This window comes from Podarcis cretensis (genome assembly GCF_951804945.1).
Source record: "Podarcis cretensis genome assembly, chromosome: 2".
Taxonomy (NCBI): Eukaryota; Metazoa; Chordata; class Lepidosauria; order Squamata; family Lacertidae; genus Podarcis; species Podarcis cretensis.
In genome coordinates, this window is record NC_137171.1 from 88,894,436 (window position 1) to 88,919,369 (window position 24,934).

At 46.2% G+C, this 24,934-nt stretch overlaps 1 long non-coding RNA gene across 1 annotated transcript; it reads right to left on the reverse strand.

Annotated features, from left to right (window-relative positions):
• Positions 1 to 1,978: 1,978 nt before the first annotated feature.
• LOC307209756 lies at positions 1,979 to 21,811 on the reverse strand. The gene is made up of 3 exons (XR_013835750.1): positions 21,718 to 21,811; positions 20,643 to 20,770; positions 1,979 to 3,078 (listed from the first exon to the last, which is right to left on the reverse strand). It is a non-coding gene; the product is annotated as an uncharacterized lncRNA (long non-coding RNA).
• Between the last annotated feature and the right edge of the window lie 3,123 nt (positions 21,812 to 24,934).

A 24,934-nucleotide genomic window follows, 5' to 3' on the forward strand; every position in this document is an offset into this window, starting at 1 on the left:
GAGTGGTTCACCTCTTGCCCTGCCATTTCCCAGGGGAAATCCACTCTTTAGCTCTGAATTGGAGCAAACATCAAACTAAAGCAACCCCAAATTTCAATTTGCTCTGACATTTTCCTGGAGGAAAGCAGCAGGATGCAAGGAAGTGGGGGTGAGTCCTGAACCAAATTGATCAAGAACACGTGTAAACAGGAACAAGCCTTGTAAATAACCCCAGAAAAGTTACTAGCCCACAACATTCTTCTTCTTCTACTTTTTTTTCTGGCCTTCTTGGAGGATGATAGGGACGAATGGGGAGATCTGTGCCTCTTCCAGCACCACAATGTGTTTCTGTGATGGGCACGAAGGAGAAGGCTTTTTTGTTCTGGAAGCCTGTTTGGTTTCTGTGCCGGGCACAGAGGAGGGACAGAGTGCCCCCCCCCCCCATTCTGCCAGCCTGCTCACTTGCCAGGATCAAATTCAATGCATTCACCTACATGCAGTTCCTTGATGCCTTTGGTGACCAGGTGAGTTCAAGCCTGTCCTTAAACATCCCTGAGCATCCATTGCAATCTCTCTCTGCATATTAAAGAATTCTCTCTGGCACTGACTGCTATAACATAACCCAGCACTACTCCAGCCAGCCATAACTTCATTGCTTCTCACAGTAAAAAATGAACGTCCTGGGCAGCGCAGAGGTGTGATTATTTCCTTAATGAGCTCAGAAAGTGAGCTCATCGGATCACTTCAAAATGGGGTGTTGTTTGTGTGTCTCATAACTCAAAGGGCCTTTAGAGAGGAATGATAACCTGGATCATGTTGTCTATAGAAAAACCACAGGATCTTCCAGTTACGCAGTTATGCTGATGTCCGTAAACGGGCAGCATGATTCCTCAAAAAGTTCTGCTCCATTCATGTCTATGTCATGGCGCCAGCGGTGCAGTTTCAAGGTCAGCCTGTCAGCCTGCAGAGCCTCCCTGCGTCTGACTAACACAAATCACTTGCTGATAAGAGAGCATGGCAATGGTTTGTGATTACAGATGGCCTTTCACTCCGCATAGCTCCCAAGCCATGTAGCAAATTAGAGGCTGGCTCTTTGGCCTCTCCAAAGCAGTGTTGTAAATCTGCACCAGTGCTAATTCAAACCATTGGCCCATCAAGCTCAGTGTGGTTGACTGACAGCGCTAGTACTTTTACAAGTGGCACACAAAGTTCGTTCCGCACTTGTAAGGAATCAGCCTCTCAGCATGACAACATCTACTGTACACTGTGGAACTCCCTGCCCATTGATAGGTAAAGGTAAAGGTAAAGGTACCCCTGCCCGTACGGGCCAGTCTTGACAGACTCTGGGGTTGTGCGCCCATCTCACTTAAGAGGCCAGGGGCCAGCGCTGTCCGGAGACACTTCCAGGTCACGTGGCCAGCGTGACATCGCTGCTCTGGCCAGAGCCAGAGCCGCACACGGAAACGCCGTTTACCTTCCCGCCAGTAAGCGGTCCCTATTTATCTACTTGCACCCGGAGGTGCTTTCGAACTGCTAGGTTGGCAGGCGCTGGGACCGAGCAGCGGGAGCACACCCCGCCGCAGGGATTCGAACCGCCAACCTTTTGATCGGCAAGCCCTAGGCGCTGAGGCTTTAACCCACAGCGCCACCTGCGTCCCATGCCCATTGATAGACTCCTATATTATTCTTTCTTATGTCTGTTAAAAACCTTTTTCATTTAGGCAGGCTTACCCAGACATGTAAAGCTGACCTGCATTTTAATATGCAAATTTTATATAATGGATTTTTTTTTGAACTGCTGCTTTCATTTTGTATTTTGAATTTTTGCTTCAGCCAACTTGTCAACACCTGACTTTGACGAATAATTTAATGTATCTTTTATTTATCAAGTATTTTAATTTATTTTTTTTGTTCAATTTGTATGCCACCCTTTGTGGTGTATAAAAACAAAAACATAATGCACAGCATAATATTAAAATAATCAGAAAAACAGCCCCCCACCCAACACACACACACACATTTAATAGGCCATAGATCGTTTAATGGCTGAAGGCCTGGGTAAAGAGAAATGCTTTCACCTGGCACCTAAAGAGATGTATTGATGATGCCAGGCAGGGCTTTTTTTCAGCCGGAAATCAGCGGAACAGAGTTCTGGCACCTCTTTGGTGTGTTCCGGCACCTCTGTAGCATTGCGGTACTGTTCCCCTTCACAGTGCTCTGGGCTGTGCAGCGGTCAACAAGTTCAGGCACCTCTTTTTCTAGAAAAAAAGCCCTGGCGCCAGGCAAGTATTTTATGCAAGCTACTTAGAGGTTTTTACAATGAAGCGATATGCAAATTTTGCTAATTTCTTTACTTAAAAGGGGGGTGGATAAGGTGCCCAAACTGGAGGTTATCCCCCTTCCTGCCACTTTATATCCTCTAGTCCAGAGCACAGACAGACAATTAGCTTCCCCTATGGTAAGCCACAGCAGTCAACACTTTGGGGAACATTATGTAAGGTGAAATTATTTCCATCCGTCTCTCAGCAACCGCTTGGGACCGATAACTACATGTGAAGGATGTTTGACTGCTTTGCAAATGGCTTCCTATTTAGACCAGAGAGAGAGAGCTAAACATACAATGAATATTATTCTTGGTAAGCAGTTCAAACACTTCTCAGCTGGCATGTTCTGTGAAACAAGGGCTCCTTGCTCTTTGGTACGGAGCACAAAGAACCAAAACAATACATGGAAACTCAATAGCAGAGCCGCGCTGTTTCTTAAACGCTGAGGCTTGGCTGCTGCTTGTTCTTTGCTGAGACTGTAGCTCTGTAATTTTCAGGCATTTGCCTATTGATGTTCAGCAGGACTTGGGAGGGCAAAGAAAATACGTGCCTTGTGTGGCACCCACCTGGCTCTTTCCCACAGAGAACCTCTCTGGAGAGGTGGGAAACGAGAGGTCATTGGATGTAGGATTGTTTGCTGAGGGGTTCCAAATGAGCTTGTGTTGGAGAAGCTGCCCGTCAGCCGTGCCAATAGGATTTGCTGGGTCCAGTATATTGTATGTTGGTATAATCTACCCTGGGTCCTCTGCAGCACTCGCCAAAAGCAGACGCAAATCTGCAAATAAAAAAGTGCATGCACTTTCTTGTCGCATGCAAATTTGTACCCTTTTTTATTTGCAAGCGGAGTGAGCCTCCAAAAAAATCAGGGGTCACACCCAAGTAATAAGATCTGCAATGGACAGAATATCAACAGGTGAAACTCCCCCCCCCCAGCTGTAGATCCAGACTACAAATTGCATAAGATCGTAGAGTTGGAAGGGACCCTGATGATCATCTAGTACAAACCCCTGGAATGCAGGAATATGCAGCTGTCCCTTATGAGGATCGAACCTGGGACCTTGGTGTTTAATATCTGCCTGCCATGTAGCAGCTGAAGACACAAGGCTCCTGTTCTTCTCCACTGCCAACCCTAAACCATGCAAGCAACTCAACTTTCATAGGTCTTTCATCTGGTCATCTTAGGAAGGCAATGCTACATTCATTGTTGAGACCAGGTGTGTTATTTCAGATGAAAGGGGTCAAAGCAGTTCTGCTCAGGTGCTGATCCATAAATTGAGACTGGAATACAAATTCATTTTGTATGATCGTTTATTAATACCTCATCATAAACTTTTTTTCTTTTCTTTTTTAAGCAAAAGGGATTTGAAAACCCCCTTCAGCCATGAGGCTCACTTGGTGCCCTTGGGCCAGTCACTGTCTCTTAGCCTGACCTACCTCATAGGATTGTTGTGAAGACAAAATAGGAAGAGAGCCATGTACACCACCTTGAGCTCTTTGAATAACAGCATTATCAAGAACTCATTTATGTGTCTATCAGCAGCAGCACCAACCCACTTCAGGTGGGTTGGAAAGCAGTGAATCAACCCCCCCCCCCGCCCCTTTCATAAAGGTAAAGGTAAAGGTACCCCTGCCCGTACGGGCCAGTCTTGCCAGACTCTGGGGTTGTGCGCCCATCTCACTTAAGAGGCCAGGGGCCAGCGCTGTCCGGAGACACTTCCGGGTCACGTGGCCAGCGTGACATCGCTGCTCTGGCGAGCCAGAGCCGCACACGGAAACGCCGTTTACCTTCCCGCTGGTAAGCGGTCCCTATTTATCTACTTGCACCCGGAGGTGCTTTCGAACTGCTAGGTTGGCAGGCGCTGGGACCGAGCAGCGGGAGCGCACCCCGCCGCAGGGATTCGAACCGCTGACCTTTCGATCAGCAAGCCCTAGGCGCTGAGGCTTTAACCCACAGCGCCACCTGCGTCCCTCGCCCCTTTCATACTGCTGCTATAATCAACCAGCCCTCACTTGACTGCTGCATTTTCCTAGGAAACTTAACAACGCACCAAGAGCTTGGATAACAACAGCAACAACACTCCAGTTGGGAAACACAGTGAACATTTCTCTTCACCCCACCTTTATCTACTCCATGCTGTAAAAGCAACAGCAGCAAAACATTTAGGGAACTTGATAAATATATAAAATTAACACCTTCAACTGCATAATTTGCAATGTAGCACAGGCAAAAAAGAGGTGATGAAACACTAGAGAAACACTCCCAGACCTAGGAAAGCAGGCATCCCCCACACTCTCCACTTTCACTTCCGTTTTTTTTACAGCAAACAAAAACCAGTTTGCCAACCATGTATATGTGTCTGTGTGTTTATGCAGTTTTACATTTTAAACTCACTTCCTGACTTGGTCCAGTCACGAGCTCTCTGCCAAACCTACCTCACTTGGGTGTTGTGAAGATATTGAAGAAGGTATACCGTAAAATGGCCTGATCGTTTTGTGTGTTTAGATGCATAAATCCCAACTGTATTCAAATGGCCTTGCTCGAGGTTGGTGTGAACAATGGACCCTCTCACACTGACTGGAGATTATAAGGAAAGAGTGGCCATAAGCCATAAAGAAAAGTGTGAGGTAGAACAAGAGAACAAGGAAGAACGAGGGCTCTGGGACACTCCCAGGGCCCTCGCACAACATTCCCAGAGCCCAGAAAGCGAGGCGGAGAGCAAGGCCTGCTCCGGAGAGGTAGGGATGGTTGTGTGTGAGGGGACAGTGCTGGTTCTGGGGGTTTCCTGGCTTTACTTGTGTGTGAACCCCCGGAACCGAAACTTGTGTAACCTGTGGGCCTGCTGTACCCCACCACCACCACCAACTGTAACGGCTCAGAAATATTTCTGTTTCTACATAAAAAATGGCGAGGATCACATAGGCAAAGGTGGAAGTCTCGCCTGTTCTGGGTCCTTCCTGGTCTCACTGAGAAATAGAGACTAGCCATTGTTTCTTGGCTAATTTCCAGCGCAGGTGATGATGAAGTGCAATGCCCCACTTACACTTCCCCGTAGTTTCAATTAGTCAGATTGCTTTCCTGCTCTGTGGGGTACTAGAGCTGTTCTCATTAAACAGCTACAGCTTCCCCACTCCTAGGAAGCTCTGCCTTTTCTTGGTGTAGCTGAATACATACACATATACCTAAGGGAGCCAGAGTCTCCGGTGGTGTAAATTAGCATTGCTTCCTGTAGAGTTAGACTAGCTTACCTCAACTGGGAGATTCTTGACCAGGGAGCCTGAATCGTAATTCTTCCCTAAGTCAACACTGCTACAAATGAAAGCTAATTATACGAAATTATTATTGCTGTGATTCATTTGGACATTTCGGGCCAGATTTCCAAACAACGAGGCATCTCACGCTGCCCTTTTTAAAAAACAGATATGCAGGTACAGTGCTCCATTTCCTCTCCGAATCACACTTATGTGCTCATGTCACAGGAAGCTTGCAGTGGGTATGCAGCCTCCTCGGCTTGTCGTTTTAGAAGAAAAGTTGGCACATTTTGACTTCATTCATTTATAAGTCCTATAAACCGTTGGATCAAAAAAGCTCTCTTAAGCAGGGCACAAATAAATTGAGAGACAAAGCACAGCGTAAATCAACAATCCAATTTATGACAAATATGCATAATAGTATCCTCATGTTTTATTTTATTTTAAAATACAAATAAGCAGAGAACCATCAGATGGCATCAACTCAGTTTTATTCAGATAAGGCCCATTGTGGTGTAGTGGTTACAGTGTTGGACCTGGGAGACAAGGGTTCAAATTCCCGCTTGGCCATGAAGTTCACTGGGTGACCCTGGGCCTGTCGCAACCTCTCAGCCTAACCTACCTCAAAAGGTTATTGTGGGGATTCAACAGGGGGGGGGGACTGTTAGTTTCTGTTTGCCACTGAGCAGCTGCTTAGAGTCACAGGACTCTGTTTACATTCCAGAGACCTTCCAGACTGTTGGAAGTCTCACAGGAGAAGGGAGACGGATGTGATGTACTGGTTTCTCTGTTCCTTTGTTCAGTTGCTCTCTGCTTTCATAGAGAGAGGATGTATATTTCTTTGCTGTCTGCGTAGTAAGAAATAAAGCATAGCAATGTAGCCATAAATCTCATCACTTCCATGTGCTGCTTTGGTAACTCTGCTGAATGGGGGAATGCGCCTGAGGCCTCATCAAAGGCTCAGGTCGTTAATTATTCGTCGGAGGGCGATTTCGAAGGACTCGGCCGGAAGATGAACTTTATCAGCTTGGCCGAGTGGAGATTCCGACAAGAACCAGGTGTACCACCTTGAGCTCCTTGGAGAAAAAGGTGGGATGGAAATGCCATATAGATAGGTAGGTAGGTAGGTAGGTAGGTAGGTAGATAGATAGATAGATAGATAGATAGATAGAGTGGACCTAACTTAGTCATGTTCTTTGATTTCAGTGGGCCTCCTCTGAGTAAAACATAGCAGAATGCTGCCCGCCATCCTTAAAAACAAAGATAAGAAGAATAAAGCTTTACAAAGATATAAATATTTCTCCTCCTTACTTAGGTTCATGTATTTTAGGTTTCCTTCTGAGAGCTGGACGGGGAAACAGTCGTTTGTTTGTTTTTTAAAAAATCTCAGTCAAGTTTCTTTCTGCTCTTCTTGGCTTGCGCTGGGAGGAAACAAACTATGATCCCTGTTAGCATTGCGTCCAAACCAGAAATTGTGGATTCTTTCCGAACCAGTTATACCGTGTAGCCAAAGTTTGTTCTTGGCTTCCTGATAGCGTTGGAGCAAAGCAAACCACAGGCCCTGTTTCGCGGGAAGCGCTAAGCCAGGGATTATGGTTTGTTTCCTCCACATGTTAGCAGAGAGAAAAGAATCAGCTCAGATAGACACATTCAAAGGAAATCATTACTTATGATTTACTCTGTGATATGCAAACGGGAGCTCTGTCTCCAGGTGGGAGGCAAGTTTCCCCCACACTGCAGTGTTGTCCCCTGGTGCCACATTTTAATATTTCCCTGTTGCCAAATACAGGTCACACCAGAGTGTGACAAAAAGATAAAACTTAGGGTGTGCATGCAAGTCCTGCATTAGTACGCCTCCCATTAATCACTCCCCGTTGTGGTTGGGCTATATAGATTCATCTTTAAAACCTGGCTATATGTAACTGTGTCTCCATAATTTGTTAATAATAATAATAATAATAATAATAATAATAATAATAATAATATATTTGTATCCCACCCATCTGGCTGGGTTTCCCCAGCCACTCTGGGTGGCTTCCAACAAAGATTAAAAAAACATTAAAATGTCACACATTAAAAACTTCCCCGAACAGGGCTGCCTTCAGGCGTCTTCTAAATGTTAGGTAGTTGTTTATCTCTTTGACATCTGATGGGAGGGCGTTCCACAGGGCGGGCGCCACTACCGAGAAGGCCCTCTGCCTGGTTCCCTGTAGTCTTGCTTCTTGCAACGAGGGAACCGCCAGAAGGCCAAAATATGCGAAGTATTTGGTTCATTTATTGTTTGTATGGTTATGTATTAGTGTGTTCACATGTTTATTATAATAAATATTTGTCCCTGTTTTCTCATGTGCTTGATCCTGCAGGCCCTTCTTATATAACATGGGCAGCCTATTTGCTGGTATCTTCTGAAATACCAGCATACTACTGCCTATAGATACATAAAAGTGACTTCTCTTTTTTATTTGCATCCATCAATCACCTGTGCTTTGTGTACAAAATTTTTCATTTGTATATTATTAAACTGGTTAAAGAGATCTAATCCTGGTTGTCCTTTCCTTGCATGAGAGGTATTCCACAGCTCTGATTTTTTTTCTTGGTTTTGTCTTGCCTGGGCCTCCTTAAAATGAAGAAAAAGGTTCTAGAATCAAGTAATCTATCCAAGCAGGATTATAAGGTTCCTCTCAGAAAATTTTCATTGAATTAATTAAATACGAAAACTTGTGAAATCAATCTACAGCCTAACATTAAGACAAAGGTCCCCCACCACACACATGCAGAAAGTGAGTGACAATTGTCCCTTCTTCTCTGAGATCCTAGCAGCACCAGCAATGTTCTGAACCTTCTGGAGTCTTATTAGGAAAGCTCGTCAATGCAGAAGTACAGTAATTGAATCTCACAGCAGTAAAAGTGAAAATAACCATTAGGAATCAAGACAATCTGCTTCTCCCATGTGAGTTCTTGTTTGGTCCCCAGGGAACATTTAACATGCTGCTTTTGATGGTTAGTGACGCTGGTCCCAATGCATCTACAAGTCAGAAAATGAATTTTGCCCTTGAGCCTGCCCTTGAGTTGGGTCTTGGTGTGCCCTCAAACAAGCCTGCTCTTAGCAAGCTTCAGTGAGGGACCCGCTCAGAGATCCGGTCCCCAGAGTTCCTCTTGAATTTCTCAACCACTTCCTCTTCTGGGTCCTGAGTTTCTGCAGTTTGTTTCATTACTCATGGTGCAAGTCAGTTTATGGAGGAAGATAGACACATCATTCTGAGGGTGGTTCTTCACAAACAGGGTGACTCTAGCTTCAGAACTTGTCTTATAGGCATCAATACCAGTAAGTTGAATGTTGGGTCTTGTTGCCCATGCCTAGGTGTGTCAGCCTATAAGCATGCTCCACGCCTTGCAGGTTGCACATTTATTTTATTTTATTTATGAAAAAATGGCATGTATGCATGATGCATACACACATTTACCTTTCACTTAATTTTTGCAAAACTGCTCTAGGGATAAGTGAGTGAAGGGTGGTATGATATCCCTGATGTGAACACATCTCTCTTTTCTCTCGTTCAAACTGAACCAGGCTGAAACTATATTATTATTCTTTAGTCCGAGCTCCCCCAGGATAGAGGCATGTCCTGAAGCATAGCTGCAGTGCTACCAGATCTTTCCCAACACCCTTAAAGTGATCATGAAGCACTTGAAGCTATCAATGGGTTGTCCTGATATCTATATGCTATTTCCAGGATCAGTTCCGAATGCCTCTGACTACCAGCATGAGGAGGTGGCTATTGTCCTCATCACCTGCTTGGGATTTTCTCAGGAGCCTCTGGGTGGCCACTGTGAGAAGCAGGGTGCTACATGAGGTCAAGGTCTTTGGCCTCACCCAGTAGGGCTGTTCTTATGTCCACACTTAAAATGTCACATCTGTCTTACGTTCCACCCCAAATGTAGAACTTTTTTGAGAGGTTTGGCACCCAGCGGCTGTGAAAATTAGAGGTGATTTGAAATCACACGTGCAAGGTGGACTTTTATAGGGTTATGCAGATGCAGCTCAGCGAGTGCTATGGAGCTGCTACGCTGCTTTCCTGCCTGGTGAGTCATTGTTCTTTACCAGGTGCAAGAGAGGCGAAGCACTGGGGAGGTCAGCATGGTGAAAACACACCAGCAAGAGTGTTAGCTTGGCTCCACCAGTGAGTTTGCGCCCCTCCAACCTCCCCACCACCTCACCTCTCCCCCTCCTGGTAAGCAGCAGCGCTGCACCTACTGGGAAGCTAGCATGCCGCTTCTGAAATTGTGTAGTATGTACAATATCAGTCTGCATTATTTTACTTTATTTTATCTGTGACTGGACATTACTGTTTCTCTTATTCTCCTCTTGTTTTCTGTGAGCTTTGTAGTTGACTTGCTCATAAAGAAAGAAAGGTGAGATTGTGGGCAACGCGTTTCTCCTGCATTACCACTGCTGGTTGCTATGGCCATATTGGTTGAAAATAAAAAAAGATAATAATGAAGAGTGTTTATTTCCTACAGTCTACTGCTTGGTTCCTCAATGGCTGCAGGGAGGAACTGAAAGCAGCGCTGAATTGTCTCTTGGCAACAAGTGTACTTAGGGATAAGAAGTAACTGGAATCTGAGGCAAAGCTTTTCATTTGAAAAAACAAAACAAAAAAAACTAATGGAAAGAACAAGTGAGGAGATAAACAAAGTCGTGCCGTCCATTTAAAGCACATGGCTTCACCTAAAGTGTCCCTGAGAACTGTCTTTGTTAAGGGTGCTGAGAATTGTAGCTCTTTGAGGAGTAAACTGCAGTTCCCAGGATTCATTTGGGGAGGAAATGGGCATTCAGTGTATGATATGGGTGTGACCACATCAGCACTCTCTATTCCCTACTGATTTCAGTGTTGACTGGAGGTGCTTCTATATAAGTCCCAACAGCCTGGTAGCACTTGTGTCTGGGAAAGGTGTGGCACACTTGGATCTTCACAGCTGCATTTGCTGCTGGGGTGGAGACAATAGAGAATGAACCTTAGAGAGCCTGCGTCTTTATGCTTGCTTGGAAAAAGCATCACAAGAATCCTCACTATGTCCGTTTTCAACATCTTTGTCACTTGGAAGAAGATTTATTACATCCTAATCGCCAAACCGGGACGCGGGTGGCGCTGTGGGTAAAACCTCAGTGCCTTGCCTAGGACTTGCCGATCGTATGGTCGGCGGTTCGAATCCCCGCGGCGGGGTGAGCTCCCATCTTTCGGTCCCAGCTCCTGCCCACCTAGCAGTTCGAAAGCACCCCTAAGTGCAAGTAGATAAATAGGTACCACTTTATAGCGGGAAAGTAAATGGCGTTTCCGTGTGCTGCGCTGGTGCTGGCTCGCCAGAGCAGCTTCGTCACGCTGGCCACATGACCCGGAAGTGTCTCCGGACAGCGCTGGCCCCCGGCCTCTTAAGTGAGATGGGCGCACAACCCTAGAGCCGGACACGACTGGCCCGTATGGGCAGGGGTACCTCTACCTTTACCTTTAATCGCCAAACCACTTATTCTAGAGTGGCAGTACTCTAGAAAGTTTGAAAGTTGGACTGACGCTCATGACAGTAAAATAGTTCCTCAGTTTGCATGTAAGACTACGCCAAACCATGGTTTGGTGTGGGTGGGCAAACTCTCAAGACTGCTTTGCTCCTTCTCTAGTCCGGATGTGTCATTTGGTTTAGTGCAGCATGTCCTCTCCACCTGCCTACTGCAGACAAGCCACAAGAGGTAAGCCATAGAAAATAGCTACAGCTTGCGATTTGTCTGGAGCAAGACAAATGGCAAGCCTGGGTTTCAGATGAGACTCTAAGCACCAGCAGCAGGACCAGGGGAGGAGGAGAAAGAGGAAAGCAGCTGTGATCTCCTCTTCAGAGATCCACACATTTATGCCTTCTCACTAAACTATGGTTTAGCTTAGTGCAAGCCAGGCCGACAAGTTGACTTTGCTCTGGAGTAAGTGTGGTGGAGCCAGTGTGGTGTAGTGGTTAAGAGCGGTAGTCTCGTAATCTGGGGAACCGGGTTCGTGTCTCCGCTCCTCCACATGCAGCTGCTGGGTGACCTTGGGCCAGTCACACTTCTTTGAAGTCTCTCAGCCCCACTCACCTCACAGAGTGTTTGTTGTGGGGGAGGAAGGGAAAGGAGAATGTTAGCCGCTTTGAGACTCCTGAAGGGGAGTGAAAGGCGGGATATCAAATCCAAACTCTTCTTCTTCTTCTTATGTTGCTGGATGACTGACACTGAGGTTTGCTGGGTGGAAAGGGGAAGGCAAGCTGTGGGATTCATTGATAGGGCCACAAAACCAGTGGAGGGCCCACTGGCCTATCAGTGCTACCATTTCAACATTGCACAGAGTGTGCAATACGTTTATATGCTTCTTCCAGGTGTTTTTTTTTTTGGGGGGGGGGGGTTGTTCACATGCTGTTATGTGTTGTTGTTATGTGTGTGCCCTGCAACTGATTGTTACGACCTCGTATATGATGGTGTGCTGAACACCCACAGACATTTAAATCGTCTCATACTCACAGCTTAGAAAAGAGGACCCCAGTTCCCCTGCTGCAAGTGACCAGGTGTGTGTCTCTAGACCACCCTTTGCCAACCTGATGCCCTCCAAATGTTTTGGCTGACAACTGCTTTTTGTCCCAGTGGCCGGCATGCTCACTTGCAAAGCAAAACATCTGGAGGGCACCAGCCAAGGCTGTTCTAGATGCACCACTGGAAAAAAATATGATTGCCCTGGCGTCCTTCGTAGATAAAGCTCTGGGGAAACGCTGCGATGAAGCATATCGTAGGAAGCAAGATAACAAAAACATGAAAAGCAGCACAAACCTCTGAATGTTATAAAAACCAGGAAATGCATAACAATGCAGAAATAAAACCCATATGGAAATTAAAACCCTTGTGGCTGCTGTTCTGCGCCCCCTCCTCCCAGCCCAGCCGGTTCTTATTTTCCAAAGTTAGAGAGAGATCATCTGATTGTTGTTCAGTAATGCACAGCCAGTGAGTTAAGGTTTGGGGCATTATGCAATGCACTTAGGCGTCTGTTAGTATTTTTCTCTTGATGTCCTGCCATGGGTATTCAGCTGTTCTACGCCATTGCCAAACCAACAGTTTGTTAAGGGGGAAGAAAGGAGGTGTGGGAGGAAAAGGAACAGCCATGTGCAGATTTGGAGTTATTCGTCTATCCTTCCTTCCTGCCTTCCTTCCTTCCTTCCTTCCTGTTTCAGACAGTCGATGGCTCCTTGGAAGGGATACTACTTCCATGGTATTTTGAATTTCGTGTTGCCCTCATTCAAACCATATATTTAAAGGACTATGAACTTGAATCAGTCATGGATTCCCCTGAAGAATTCTGGGTAATTTGGTTTGTTAAAGATGCTGAGAATTGTTGGGAGACCCCTTTACCCATTCAAAGAGGTAATATTTCCAGAGTGGCTTAACAGCCAATCACTCTTCCCAGGGAATTCTGGGGTTGCAGCTCTGTGTGAGGAATATGCTTTCTCCTGAAAACTCTCAACACAACTCCCAGAATTCTCCAGGGTGGATTGGACAGTTGTTGCCATGCCGCCTCCACAGAACAAGAAGCATGGCTTGGGCAAGATAGTTCAACTTTTTAAATAGTGACTTTATGCCAGGGGTCCCCAAACTAAGGCCCGCAGGTCAGATAAGGCCCAAGGGACTTGTTTATCTGGCCCACGGTGACCGCCGCCGCCCGCTGCCGCCACCCATTCTTACCGGCGCTGCGCTGCGCGGCTGCCCACTTCCGGGTCGGAGGAGCACCGGAAATAGCTTGTGCGCATGTGCAAGCGTTATTTGCACATGCGCAAGCATTATTTGAGCATGCACACATGCTATTTCTGGTGCACATCCGGGGCGGAGGAGGCCTGTGCACATGCGCACAAGCTATTTCCAGTGCTCCTCCGACCTGGAAGTGCGCCGGAAATAGTGTGTGTGCGTGTGTTTGGGCACACGCTCCCCCGCCCTCTAGCCTGCTGCGCAATCGGCGCTGGAGACACCAGCCCGAGGCGCGGTAAGTTTGCTGCCCCCTGCTCTATGCCATCTTACTTAGAAGGATGTCCTGGTGCATTCAAAGGGGCTTGCTCCCAGGTAAGTGTGTGCAGGATTGCAGCCTTAGTGAGCTAACACTTTTAAGCCACGGATGTTGGTGGAGCTGTGCCAAGCCGTGCCAGCTGAGGTTCTTGCCCTTAATGTCAGAGCCAGAGGATTACGCGGCGTTAATGTCAGAGCTGGGATTGGAATCCAGGAATTACAGGAGCTCAGGCCGCTAGACAGCTTCCCTCAGCTTTACAGAAGGACTTTCATGCTGAGGGAAATGTCCATGTCTATCCGATTTACTAGCAAATCTATTGGCTTTCCTCATGGTTGTTGCTGTTTCCCTCTCCCCACCATAATTTGCCTCGCAGTGTGTTATTTGCTAATGAACATGGCTATTTGTGTCTCAAAAGAGGGCTGGTTGCCTCTTTATTCACCCAATCCTCTTAGGGAACTCTGTGGTGGAAGTCACATGATCACACACAGCAGCATAAGGTTAGCATGAGTTGGCGAGAATGCAGCCCCTGGCATTCATGAAAACGCTCAAAACAAAGGCACAAGGTTCTCTGCCTGCCCGGCAAAACAGAGTGACTAAACTTTGGCCTTCTGGATGTGGTTGGACTCCAAGTCCCATCAGCCCCTGCCTGCATGGGAAATGGGCTGGAATTTATTCAACTTATTTAAAGAATTTTTATCCTGCTCCTCAATTTTTATTTTTATGTTTTTTAAGGATCACTGGGCAAATTACAGGTCCCTGCCCTCAGGTTCCCGATCTAAATAGATGTCACCCAAAAGGAAAGTGGATTGTGGGGGAGGAGGGGATGGCAGGAGTTGGAGTCTAACAATGTCCGCAGGGCCACCCTGGTCAGGAGGGACACTGCTAGGATGTCTGGGGTGTGCAGCCTAGCTCCTGCATTCAGGCTGACCATTTCTGCAGTCTTACTCTGAGGTGGCCTTCTTGTAATCTGACTGCATGCCCAGAGCAGAAATCTGGGAAGGTAATTCTTACCCTCTCACAGACAGAAAACAAGTGCAGAGGAAGGGGTAGCCTTGAGGGGGTGCTCAGCTAAGTGCCATTTGGTGGGCCTGCACCAACTTCAATGACCCCCTGGCTGCAGCAGCAAGCCTTGGATGCCTCGGTTGCAGCAGCAGCAGCAGGAGCACCCCGGATAAGCATTGGGCGCCATGTGTGCCATTAGAATTTGCATCTGGGGATTAGCAGGGAGGATTATTGGTGGAGAAAAGGACCACCTGGAACTCCCATCTCTGTGCCAGACAACCTAATCTAGAACCTGTGGATTTGAAAGCTTGGAGGGAATTATGTGCCTGGCTCACTCAGGTTGAATAGAGGGCAGGAGTTGCCTTGCTCTGGTTTCATGGAGGGCAAGGAACACTTCCTGATGTTAGGCCTGAGCACACATAAGAAGCTGTCTTATGCCAAGCCGGGCTATTTGTCCAACTGGTCCAGCACTGCCTGTTTGGGCTGGCAACCCCTCTCCAAGTCCTGGCTCTAGCTCCTGCTTTAGTGCCCTTTTTAAGCGAAGATTCAAACCACGAGGAGCCTGAAACCTCCCCAGTATAACAGCTGCTTCAGAATTCACTTTTTATTTTTTACTTTTAAGAGTACACAAAAGATTTTTACAGCAGGGATCCTCGGATGGTTCACCTGGGCACATTTGTGTGTCGGGCAGAACAGGTGAGCATCTTGTGGCAAATAAACAATTACTTAAGGCTTAAGCAATTAAAGACTTTATCCACCTGCAGAGGCAGGGCAGGCCCAAAATCTTTTTGCTGCCCGAGGCAAAGATCTTTTCAGTTGAGATCTTTCTCACTCTGTGTCTGTATCAGAATTGTTTTTTAAGATGCTGTTTGTGGCCCTGGGCGCCCCTTCAAGGGGAAGGGCGGGATATAAATTTATTTAATCAACGAATTACGAACATGTTGGTGCCTCTTGTCTTCCCACTTACAAAAAGCTGACCGGACTAGCTGTAGAAATCTTACTTTGCCACTGTAAACAGGGTGGTCCACAGCTTGGCTGACCTTAGGGTAGACTCCAGTGCACACACAGAGCTGCACAATTTCCTTGTTTGCCTGCCCCATCCACAACATCTGCCTGAGGCGCAGGCCCTAAGCACTGAAAATATGTTGCCCCCCATTCAAAATATAAACAACAATAAACCATAAAATAAGTTTTTATTTTTCAAAATGAAACAAAACCTACAGTAAGATGGAAAGCGATGTTTATTTTTGTATACTTTCACTTTATATTTGGAGGAGGGGAATCTCCTTTATTTTCTAAATGCCAAGTCTTTGATCAAACTCTCAGAACTAATCTTACATAACACACCTATTTCTGTACTTAGTAGAAATAAGGCATCCACCCTGCCTTGTTGCATAGTTGTTCTTTTGGGATTTTTAATCTACTTCAACTGAGAAAATGAACGCTCAGCTGAGCAATTTGTGGCCACTGATGTTAAAAACCCGGCAATGGAAAATTTCTGTGTTGCCGTCCTTCCCTTGATACCCTAAGCACATGCTTATTTTGCTGAATGGTTAATCGTGCCCTGCTGAGACAGCTGCCTCACTCTGCCCAATGGCAGGGCCAGCCCTGCTCAGAGGAGGCTGCCGACTCCATCTCTGTATGATTTGCTGTTCTGGCCCGGCCTTCTTCCAAACTCTCTGCTGCGGGCTTTCTGCCATGCCTCAGCCTTCTTGCTAAAAGTGAATCAGCATCATTGAGCAAAAATACGAGACAACAGTTCAGTAGGGTAGGAAGATACTCCAGATACTCAAAACCCTCCAACGGAACATTTTCTCACAGAACATACTCGTTTCTGTGTTGACTTTTTTTTTTTCATGTTGGCTTCAGCTTGATATTTATGAGGCGGAGTTCCCTACTTAGCAGAACATTTCCTCCATTATACTTTGAAGCACGTTCGCTCTCCCGTTTGAAGTGTGTCCAAAGCTCTGCCGCTAAGATCAGCGGGTGCGTTCTGTCCATGGATCATAACCAATCTGCTGTACAAGTTCAAATCCCATGAGCCCCGCACACCTAAAAAACAATGGCCTCCTGCCGCAAATAATCTGGGCTGAAAAATATCCAGGCATATAACAGGCTTCTATCATTCCAGCTGGAAACCCTGTAAAGAGCTGCTGTGCTTTAACCCCTGGGGGGGCATTTCTTCAGGGGGAAATGTACAGACTAGTGAGTTCAATAATAGGTACTGACAGGACAGAACTGTTTCTATTAGAAAGCTTTATCTTTCCACTCCTAGCCCAAATAGTTGTGCCGAGGGACTTTCCAGCTTCTCGTGCTTTCATATCTGTTTCCTTAGTCTGTCTGGGACATGGCTCATTCTGAAACAAAACAAAAGTTGTTCTGCTGTGAATGAGCAGTTCTCCCACCCTCCCTAGTGATAAGCCAGTCTGCTCAGCAGCAAATCCACGTCTCTGCCGCATTCATTATGAAATAGAAATAGGGGCTTAGATCCTAAGCTAAGTCAGCTGAGAGAAGTTCAGGAAAGGAAAGCTTCCCACCCCTCTTTCCTGCCCTCTTCCGTGCCCAGAAAAAAATTCCCTCAGGTGGGGCCCTTTCTTTAAAATGTGGGATGGGAAGAGCAGGGGCATGCTTTGGGGTTGGCCTGGTTGACCCCCTTCAATGGCACAGGTTGACCATGCATGTCCACTCTGGCATGGCTGCTCTGGCAAGGGCACAAGGGATGGGGGGAACCAATATGTCTCCTTGCCAAAGGTCAAGGGACGGTGAAGTGGGCACCAATACAGCTCCTTGCCAAGGGCGGCTAGGTACGCCTCTGAGGAAGAGATGTTCCATGAACTTCCTTAAGGCTACAGTCCTACGTGTACTTAAAAGGTAAAGGTAAAGGTACCCCTGCCCGTACGGGCCAGTCTTGACAGACTCTGGGGTTGTGCGCCCATCTCACTTAAGAGGCCAGGGGCCAGCGCTGTCCGGAGACACTTCCGGGTCACGTGGCCAGCGTGACATCGCTGCTCTGGCGAGCCAGAGCCGCACACGGAAACGCCGTTTACCTTCCCGCTGGTAAGCGGTCCCTATTTATCTACTTGCACCCGGAGGTGCTTTCGAACTGCTAGGTTGGCAGGCGCTGGGACGTGTACTTACCTGGAAGTAAAGACAGTTCAACTCAGTGGGCCTTAATTCTGCAAAGACACACATAGGCTCCTATTGTTAACTTTGTTTAGTATCCAAGACAAGACATCCACTTTCCTCTGTTGACAGTGTTCAGCACTGCAATTAGTGCCGCCTTCTACTTTTATTAATTGCAATTTAATCTGAAAGGCTAATTCCAGTTGATATCAGCCGGTTGCCGGCATTCTCTGTGTGTCAATGACCCGCTCCTTCTTATGCCCTCGTTCATTTGTTTCCATCAGGACCCTTAGGACCTTTCCAGTTGATTCATTTAAAGGAAGACTGCAATGTTCAATCGGGCAAACTGTAAATTAAGTGGCTAAAGCTTTAGTTGATTAACAGGGTGGGTCAATTTTAATTGGCAGGACTTGTTTGTTTAATATTTTTTCAAGGCTCTTTCGGTTCTGGTATGCTACTGTAAAAGGAAGTGAGCTGGATAATATAAATATGGCATTTCCTCCGAATGGCATGTGATTTTACTTTTTGTTTATTAAGTTGCAAGCAATCTCATACATGCTTCAATACGTCTAAAAGGCACTCAGAAGAAATGGGAAGCCGGGCCTCTCCAATGGCTCTGCTGAATAATCAGCTCCAATGGGCTTTCCCTCCCTCACCTGTCACCTGGAAGCATTTATTCCATCTGAGAAGGGAAGCAAGGCCTCTTCGTAGATGAGATCAACTCCATCTGGCTGCTCCTCCTGCTATCCGGTCCTGCTGGTCATTATAAAATACTGCTATGCCCTCCAACATGATGTTGCCTAAAACCAGGGCACTGCTTCCAGGGACACACTCCTGCATGAGTCATATGACCCATGCAAGATCGCAGCCCAAGATCATGGCACCCAAAATGGCCACCATGCTCTCATGGGGAAAAACTAGGATGTCCTGGTTTATCCGGAACAGTTGACAGATGCTGAATGAATTTGCAGTTTTCCTATTCCTTCCTTATCACCCTTTCCTTTTCTAAAGCTGTGGTCAGTCATTGTCTTGTTTTTATTCCTCTTATGAAAGTTTCTCTGGGAGTAAAAATGATCGCATAATTAATTATTTTCATAGAATCATAGAATCATAGAGTTGGAAGAGACCACAAGGGCCACCGAGTCCAACCCCCTGCCAAGCAGGAAACACCATCAGAGCACTCCTGACATATGGTTGTCAAGAGTGCAATTAAATACAATAAGGTTTATCATAATGTGCAAATTTATTTAAGGTTAACCCATTCATTGTGTTAAAGGCATCAGCTAAATGAGATTTAATATCAGTTAAAGATGAGCTAATTGATTGGCAGCTCTAGTTTATAATAGGTGAGTGAAGAGCAACTCAAGCACCTCCTTCAGAGTGATAGCCCACAAGCACTGTACTGCAGTGTGCTTAAGAGAGTTTGTAGAGGCAGCTTTGTTGATGCCTGTGTTACTTAATATCTGAGCTCATGTGATATGCTGGAACGTTCATAAACATTTTCAGAGCTGGGGAAATGAAAGAGAAAGCACAGAATATTCACAGGCCATTTTACAAGCTTCTCAGAAGTGAGAGACCACAATGCTTACAATGTTTGTGCTGGTGTTTGCTATGGGAGGGGTTCAAAGCTTGATTTTCTGCCATTTAATTAGTTTCGCAGAAGTCTCAAAAGGAGACATGAATCCAAATTCTGGCTCACCACCAACTCTCAGTCTGATCTACCCCACAAAGTTGTTTTGAGAATTAGTTGCTCTGGAAGTGGAACACAAACTGGCTTCCCCCAAAGAATTCTGGGAGCTGTAGTTTGTTAAGGATGCTTAGAGTTGTTATTCCCTTCATAGAACTAAAATTCCCTGAGTAGTTTAGCAACCGGTCCCTCTTCTCAGGGAACTCTGGGAATTGCGGTTCTGGGAAGGGAATGGAGGTGGGGGGGGGGGTCTCCTAACAACTATAAACATCCTTAACAAATTACAGTTCCCAGGATTCTTGTTTAAAGAGGTGTGATACTAATGTTATGGCATTTAGGGGCTCACTGAAGATGTTTTTGTTCAAGAAGTCTTTCCCTGAGGTCCGACCCAGTCATTTATGAATTATAAACTGTACTTATAGGAATGGTTTAAAGTTTGCAGGAATAGTTTTGTTTTTTGAACTGGTATTTTTCTGTATTTTATTTTATTTATACTTTGTGCACTGCTTTGATGGCTTTAGACTGTGAAGTGATTTACAAATTTGTAAAAGAAGTTGTATCCATTCACATTTCATAGAAGTCATTTTCTCCCGTAGATGTCAATGGCTCCTTACACGATGGGTGGAAACTGAGGATCCAGTGGGAAGTAGACAGATCTACATACAGTTACATGAGACACATTCAACTTAACTGCAATCTTATGGAGCCTGTTCGGAGGTTCAGATGCATTCAGTAGGACTTACTCCCAGGTCATTGTGAAGACTGCAGTCTTCAGCTACATGTTTGCTGCTGGAAGCAGTTCTGCCACAGGTGGTGTCTTATCCTACTGATGATCCTTTTGGAACACCATGATTATATGATTTTGTTCATTAAAAAACAACTCCACCCTGCAGAAGTAATAGATATACCGAAATCCGGTGTTTCCCGTGAAAGGAGATAAGCTGCACTTTTCGATAATAAATAATAAACAATGCGTCAGTTTCTTGTGTTGACATGCCATCAGTTTATGCCCTCATATTACATGTTCCAGTAAGCCTGCGTGAATAGCTAAGCTGGTTTCAAAGCAGAAAGGAAGAAACGGGTGTGTACTTGCCTGCTTCAGCAATTAAACTATCAAGGACAAAAACACCTTAATCTGCCATTTAAACAAACATAGGGAGCCTAGTTTACAGAGTGCAAGGTCATGCTAAGTGGATGAATATGGTTGGCACCTACTGAGCACTGAAGAGAGAGTCACTGAGTCCGTGTGGATTGCAAAGCCCAGTCTGGGATGCTGGACGAAGGAGAAATGGAGAGTGCCACAGGTTCAGCAAGTGGTTCAGGTCTTCTGAAGGGGGGCATACCTGTTTTGGGATGCAGAGAGCTGAAGGAAGGAGCAGGTGTTCTGCCTCCATATTGCTGCAGTTCTTCAAAACAGCAGTTTTATCTAATCAGTGAAAAGCTGGCCTTGGCAGTTGCTAAGGGAGGCATGAGCTTCAACACACACACACCATGCTCGTTTAATGTTTGTCTTGTGAGAATAAGCACCTCAGGCTGAGACTGAGCCCAGCCTTAGTCATGCTTACGAATAGATCTGTTGAAGTCAACAAGATGTAAGTTAGCCAGTCCACTGAAGTCTGACATTCTATGCGGCAGGATCTGGCTTGTCCTCCTGGCCTGGACACTGTCTCCAGCTTTGCTCCAGAACCAGATCTGGTGGGCAAGAGTGCTTGGGGAGTGGGGCCTGCTATTTTATCTAGAGCAAGACTGCCAGAACTGCCTCTGATACTGGTTATAAGTTTTAAGACTGTCCATGTTAAGAACTAGTGCTTGAGCTTGCTTTTCCCTTCTCCCTCCCATGATTTTTTCCTCCTGCGGCTTGTATTTTTAGATAGTGCACCTGAGGGCAGGGACCATTTCAGAACCAAATTTTGCACAAGCTGCACTGAGAGTCTTTTTTGGCAAAAGGGTGGGCTATAAATGTCACAAGTAATTTTGCCTCCAAGAGTGGCCAGCCAGACACCCCTGGGAGTTTTACAGGCTTTCCTCTCATTCATTCATTCATTTTCATCGCACCTTTCCTCGAAGGAGCTAAAAGTGACTTACATACTGCCCCCTCCATTTTATACTCACAGCAACCCTGTGAGGTAAGAGCTTCATGGCCAAGCAGGGATTTGAACCCTGGTCTCCCAGGTCCTAGTCCAGAACTCTAACCACTACACCACACTGGTTCTCAAGGAGCTTCCCTGCTGAGGCCCTTCTGAGGCACAATTTTTAAGAATGCTATCCTTTGCACACAATGGGGACTTACCTCCAAGGATTGTACTGTGCCCTCTGTCAGCTCCAGATCTAAAGGGGTCCTGGACAAAGCATTCTCTGGTGGGCCCTCTCCTCTGCTGGTGGACCCTAGTGGGCTTACTTGCTGCATTGGCTGGGACGAAGCAGCTTTAAAATTTCCCACAATGCCCCATAGTGGTGCTGGGTCAGAAGCTGGACAGATTAAAAAGATGGCCAAATCCAACCGCCTGCTATTGCTCAGAGTGCTAGGAAAGGGGGAAATATAGGAGTGGGGCAAGGCAGACATTGGCAGTGGGCCATGCCAGCTGCTCAAAGATGCCAGGGGCTGAAGCCAGCCCTGATTCCACATCTCCTTCCCTTTGCATCTGGTCCATCTATGTGTACTACAAGCCCCAAGGTTCAGAGAAGGGCCATTTCTGAAGTACTGGCCCAACATAATCAGCCTCTAACTGGGGTGGGAAACCACTAGCACCGGGGACAGATGTGGCCAGGGGCATCCTCATCTGGCCTGTAGCTATGTGTGGATCTTTGTGGAGTTTGCAGCTGGGCGAGGAAGGGTTAATCCTTCCCTAAACAGTTGCTGTCTCCATGAAGACCACACACAGTCTTTTGGCAGTTAGGCTTGAAAATGTGTAATTCCTGGGGAGGGAGAGGATGGTTATGGGCTATGGGTGGGCACAGCCACTGCAAAAAAATTGCACACACTTTCTCTGCCGTATACATCCCCACGCATCCTGATACTGTACGTGTTTTACAATAATATACCTATACAGTGGTACCTCAGGTTAAGTACTTAATTCATTCTGGAGGTCCGTTCTTAACCTGAATCTGTTCTTAACCTGAAGCAGCACTTTAGCTAATGGGGCCTCCTGCTGCCACTGCGCTGCCGGAGCACAATTTCTGTTCTCATCCTGAAGCAAAGTTCTTAACCCGAGATACTATTTCTGGGTTAGCGGAGTCTGTAACCTGAAGGGTATGTAACCTGAAGCGTATGTAACCCAAGGTACCACTGTACATTTACACACACCCATTTATATACAGTACATACACATACCTGCATATACAGTGGTACCTCGGGTTACATACGCTTCAGGTTACAGACTCCGCTAACCCAGAAATAGTGCTTCAGGTTAAGAACTTTGCTTCAGGATAAGAACAGAAATCGTGCTCCGGCGGCACGGCAGCAGCAGGAGGCCCCATTAGCTAAAGTGGTGCTTCAGGTTAAGAACAGTTTCAGGTTAAGAACGGACCTCCGGAACGAATTAAGTACTTAACCCAAGGTACCACTGTATACCCATAAGTACATAGCACACACCTCACACCCAGTTCTTATACCCAACACATAACACACACACACACACACATTCATGCGTGCATGCATTCATTCATTCAAGCACATGAATGGCTGTGTGTTATGTGTTAGGTATGAGAATGGATTTGTGGGGAGGGTTTGCGTATGGATCTGTGTGTGCAGATAGCAACTAAAACATCAAACAGCACGTCAGACACGTTTGTTCTGGATCTGGGTAGGATGCAGTTAAGCACTAAAACCATATATTTATTACAGAGACTAACAAAGCATAAATTTTAAATCCTTATAGGAAAACGTTTCGGCTTCCGCCTCCACCAGTTGCTCTGATAAGAATGATGCTGTTCCGAAGGTGGCAATTATAGAGCGTTGAGCATCCTTGGAAACAGCATCATTTTTATCAGAGCAGCTGATGAAGGCGGAAGCCGAAATGTTTTCCTATAAGAATTTTAAATTTCTGCTTTGTTAGTCACCTGTATGAGTGTGGACGTGCATGAGAAAGAAAGGCTGTGTGCATTGGCCCTGCCAACCTCTGGCATCCCATCCTCACGAGGGAATGTGGACCTTGGACTAAGAGAGACCCCTTGACTCCAGGAAGCTGCCTTATATACTGAATCATCTGGCTGAGTACTGTCTACACCAGGGGACAGCAAACTGTTTCAGCAGGGGGCCGGTCCACTCTCTCTCCGACCTTGTGGGGGGCCAGACTATATTTTGGAAAAAATAATGAACGAATTCCTATGCCCCACAAATAACCCAGAGATGCATTTTAAATAAAAGGACACATTCTACTCATGTAAAAACATGCTGATTCCCAGACCCTCCGTGGGCGGATTTAGAAGGCAATTGGGCCGGATCCAGCCCCCGGGCTTTAGTTTGCCTACCCATGCTCTACACGTTGACTGGCAGTGGCTCTCTAGAACTTCAGGATGCCGAGGTGTCACAGTGGGTACGTTCAGCATCCAAAATGACCCTTCCCTGGCCTTTAAGCCGCCGGGACGCTGGCAGATGCCAACGATGCCACGTGACTGTGTATAAGCACATTAGGCCAAATTAATCACAGAAATTTGGTGTTGGGCCTGCATTCAAATCCTTGCTCAGCTGGGCAGCCTTCCATGAGTCAGCATTTACCAGTCTTAGTTCCCTATCTGCATAATGAGAACAAGAGTAACCTTCCTGGCAGAAGCAAGGGCAAAGAGGCTACAGTTCTACAGCACTGTGCATATTGAACATTGTTATATGAAAGTTATAATAAGGCGGAGGGCACTCTCCCAGGGCAGCCCCTCTGCTCAGGCTGCCACCATTTCCCCTGGATATAAGCAGCAGGGTATGGAGCCACTGAAATCACACCTTAGTAATACAGGAACTCTTGTTACATACACTTCCCCGATAACCCATATAATAAGCCCTTTTCTTAACACTGTTTGAATTAGCTGTATATACAATGGCTTCCTTTGAACACCCTTCTGAATCAATATATCCCAGCTACCTAGAGCGTTTCTGTTATTTGGTCTGTCAACACTGACTTGTTTTTAGCACTGACCAGGTGATTTTCTCGGTAACGGAAGCTTTTGCCAGTGAGAGCTCACCAGCGCCCCAGACAACTACCTCTTTCCCCAGAGTATGACACGATATGAACCCTACAAACAGTCCACCAAACCTGATAGTTTGGTAGTTTGGAGCTTGCGAGCTTAAACTAGAGGAGTTTACAGTCCAAAATTGTTTAACCCAATTGATTGCATTGCAGGTGTAGTTTATGCTTCAAATTCCAGTACTTCTTGTACCCAAGTTTAAAACTAAAATGTGAATAGACACTAAGAAGGCAATGTTGCGTAGCTCTCCAGTGAATTGCCAATGGTTGCTGCACTTCTGTATAATGTGAGTTTGTTTTTATTACCGCTTTTCCTATATGAAGTGGGCA